The 3682-nt window shown below is 40.7% G+C and overlaps 1 long non-coding RNA gene across 1 annotated transcript; it reads left to right on the plus strand.

Annotated features, from left to right (window-relative positions):
• Positions 1-214: 214 nt before the first annotated feature.
• Positions 215-1654, plus strand: LOC112624220. The gene is made up of 3 exons (XR_003119368.1): positions 215-342; positions 863-995; positions 1254-1654. It is a non-coding gene; the product is annotated as an uncharacterized LOC112624220 (long non-coding RNA).
• The last annotated feature ends 2028 nt before the right edge of the window (positions 1655-3682 follow it).

A 3682-nucleotide genomic window follows, 5' to 3' on the forward strand; every position in this document is an offset into this window, starting at 1 on the left:
TATAGAAATATGGATGTCATAGAAAAGGTGTAAATTAGAATAGAAGTTTTGCATGTATATTTCTAACCTGACTGCTGATTTATAATATAGGAATTGGTTTCTAGGACAAGGAAAAAAGAGAAATTGCTCTTTTATTTAATTGGAAAAGTTTATGAAAGGCAGGAGGTTCTGAGAGCTCTCCACAAAGGGAAAGGAAGCTTCCTTGCAAACAAAGAATAATGATTTGCTTCAGCTCTAGAGAAATGTATGAAGGACGGGAGGAAAAGAGTTGAGATTCAGAATAAGAGTGTGATTCCGTTACCTGAAGAGGCGACAGAGCAGGAGGAAACTGGACAATCTACGGTGGGTGAACGCCACAGTTTGCAGAAGCTGGTGTTCTTGCCCATGAAGGTGAGGTTATTTAAAGTAGTACATCAGGGGAAGACAAAGGGTACCTCCCAGGTCCATGGGAACTGGGGTGTGAAAATAGTGTCAACACTGTTTATCCAAACAATGTGTCAGCTGGAGGGGAATGGTCAACCTAGAAAAGCGGAAGTCAAGTTGGTGGGAGTTCGGCACCATCTGAGCAGAAGTGAACCCAGAGGCCTCTTAGAGCAGAATTCTTTTAGTGCAGCAGGACTGTTGCCATCAGCTTAGCCAACACCTTGATGACATTCACACTCATCACTTTTCCTCTCTTGCTCTAAAAAGCTAATACACAGCCAGTGACATAGTGTTTGACCTTTCAGGTATCTGAACATCAGGAAGCACATGTTGTGGGTGGGGTGAGAAGGAGACAAGCCCTGTTGTATATATGCATGCTTATATTATCGTCTGTACATACCTTTCATGATGCCAGTGCCAAACGATCTTTCATCTACAGCTACACAATGTTCAAGTGTACAGAAAAAGGAAACTGAGATTGGGATACCGGAGTGTGATGAATGAACCCCAGAGACTGATGTCCTAAACATAGCCCAGTCTGCATCTCCCACATGAAGGAACCCAGGGAATGGGTAGAAATATTGTGATACTCCTTAAATCATAGTTAGGTAAATTATTCCACCACCTGCTACCTAAGTAGCATTTACCCATGCCTTTCATAGGAAAGAGAGTCTGCCAACTATCTATTGGAATAGAAAGTGAGGCAGGTGGAGGAATCTTATTTGTCAGTGTTAGATTCCTTGTGCAATGACAAAAACACATCTATATGTGAAGAAAACTACTTTATCCCAAATACTCCATGCAACTTTGTTTTCCTTTTGTCTTATTAGTCCCATTTCCACATATCCCCACTTGAGGGACATGAGATGGGTGGGTTTCCACAAAGATCAGCTGGAGGAGTTTCACATCCGTCTGGCAAAGCTGCATGAAGATAAGCCTCGTGTTTTCCAGGTAACTGCATTGCTCTACAGTGGCAATGCCGAATTATTTTATTTCCTCCCATCAACCTCTCTCTGAAAATTTGCGGATACAGGTTAAATGTCTCTTAACCAAAATGCTTGGAACCAGAAATGTTTTGAATTTTTTCAGATTTTGGAATATTTGCATATACATATGGAGACCTCTTAGGGATAGCATCCAAGACTCAATGCAAAATTCAGTAATGTTTCACATGTATCTTACATGCATAGCCTGAAAGGAATTTTATAAAATATTTTAAATAATTTTGTGCATAAAGCAAAGTTTTGACTGTACGTTGACTGGGATCCATCACATGAAACCAGGTGTGGAATTGTCCACTTGTGTTATCATGTTGGTGCTCAAAAATTTCGCATCTTGGAGCACTTCACATTTCAGATTTTTGGATTAGGAATGCTAAACCTATATTACCCTGTGTCATGGGTTCCTAATGCATTCCATTTACTCTTTATTTATTTATTTATTAAATGTTTACTGAATTCACACTATGAGCAAGACATTGTTTGGTACAAATGGCTAAATTTGGTCAAAAACAAAAAACAAAACAAACAAACAAAAAACATGCTTTTATGGCTAAGAAAAATAAGGGAGGAATAAAATGGATCTTAGATGAGGCGGATGATGAATGACAAATGTCACAATGAATATATAGAAGGTACTGCCACTTCACCTAGGGAAACTGAGAAAGCTTCCTTAGCTTTCAAGTCATAAAGGATGACTCACATTTACACAGGCATAGGTATGAGTCTCAGTAGAAAGCCAAGAAGAGAGGGGCCTGTTGTGGAAAGCAGTGAATTACATTTTTGGCTAGTGGGTAGGAGGCAGGAAAAGTAAACCTGAAACCTTTGGGGATGTTTGCAGGTAGCTGTATTTATTGCTGTTTGGTGCCCAGAGTATATGACTGTGTGGCGTCATTTAGTAATGCTTTAGTGGAACATTTCAAAGTAGCCCCACATAAAATTATCATTCAACATAAGCCAGACAATCCTACCTAGTTTGAGAGGCATTTCCAAACTAGACTCCTGGCCCTATTTGCCATATTGCTACATTGTGCTGAGGCTAGGATCTGGGCCAATATGAATTTAGCTTTCTTTAAACCACAGTTACTATATCTTTGCATAGTGTGTGTTGCATCCTGGGCTGAAACTGAGCCTTGGAGGGAGCCTAAAGGAAAGTGGAGAATAGCGAGGTCTCTAAAGTCAGACTGCCTGCACTTCAGTTCTGGCTGGAGACTCCAGAATAAGTCACTAACTTTATGCAAACGTCACCTGTAAAAAGAGGACAATAAGAGCACCTGTCTCATGGAGTCATTATTAGAAATCACTGAAGTGAGAGCTCGATAGATATTATCTGTGATGATGGCATTTGAGATGCTCATGGTATTAGTCTGTTCTCAACGTTGCTATAAAGACATACCAGAGACTGGGTAATGTATGAAGAAAAGAGGTTTAATCAGCTCATGGTTCTGCAGGCTGTGCAGGCTTCTGTTTCGGGGGAGGCCTCAGGAAACTTAGAATCATGGTGGAAGGTCAAAGGGAAGCAAGCCCATCTTCATGTGGTCGGCAGGAAGTGTGGGGAAGGTGCTACACACTTTTAAACAAGCAGATATCAGGAAAATTCCATCACAAGAACAACAAGGGGGAGGTCCACCCCCATGTTTCAATCACCTCCCACTGGGCCCCTTCTGCAACACTGGGAATTACAATTCGATATGAGATTTGGATGGGAACACAGAGCCAGACCATATCATGGTGTAAGGTGCTGATAGTTTGGCTGACATTTCAAACAAACCTGGCTCAGGCCTAGGGTTTGCAGAGTCACATGGGCCTACTTGGGAAATTACAATAGTGGAGCAAACCTTCTAAATACATTTCACTTCCAGAAGCTGCACTTAGATGAAATGCTGTCTCCTGAAGCTCTGAAAGTCCCTTTTCTGTGCTGCTCAAGGAAGCGCTAAAGACAGGTTGGTTCTGTGCTACTCCAGATAGCTCTAAAGAAGACAAGTTTGGAACAATGACCCATCAAATGTCCATACATTTTAGGATACTAATGAGGAGCAATACTAGTCCAAAGTTCAGTGATCAGAGTGTGAGTGTGTTTGTTTTACTTTAGAACCTCTGTATAGCATTTTCTTCGCTTATACAATAGCAGATATTATTGGTATTCTTTACATTGAACTTCTAAACCTTCTTTGACAACACACCACATATCCATTTACACTACACACTAAAAATAAGAGGGTGCATCCTTAATTTTAAATCAGTTGCATAGATTTCATTGT

The sequence above is a fragment of the Theropithecus gelada genome, chromosome 5, assembly GCF_003255815.1.
Source record: "Theropithecus gelada isolate Dixy chromosome 5, Tgel_1.0, whole genome shotgun sequence".
In the NCBI taxonomy this organism is placed as follows: Eukaryota; Metazoa; Chordata; class Mammalia; order Primates; family Cercopithecidae; genus Theropithecus; species Theropithecus gelada.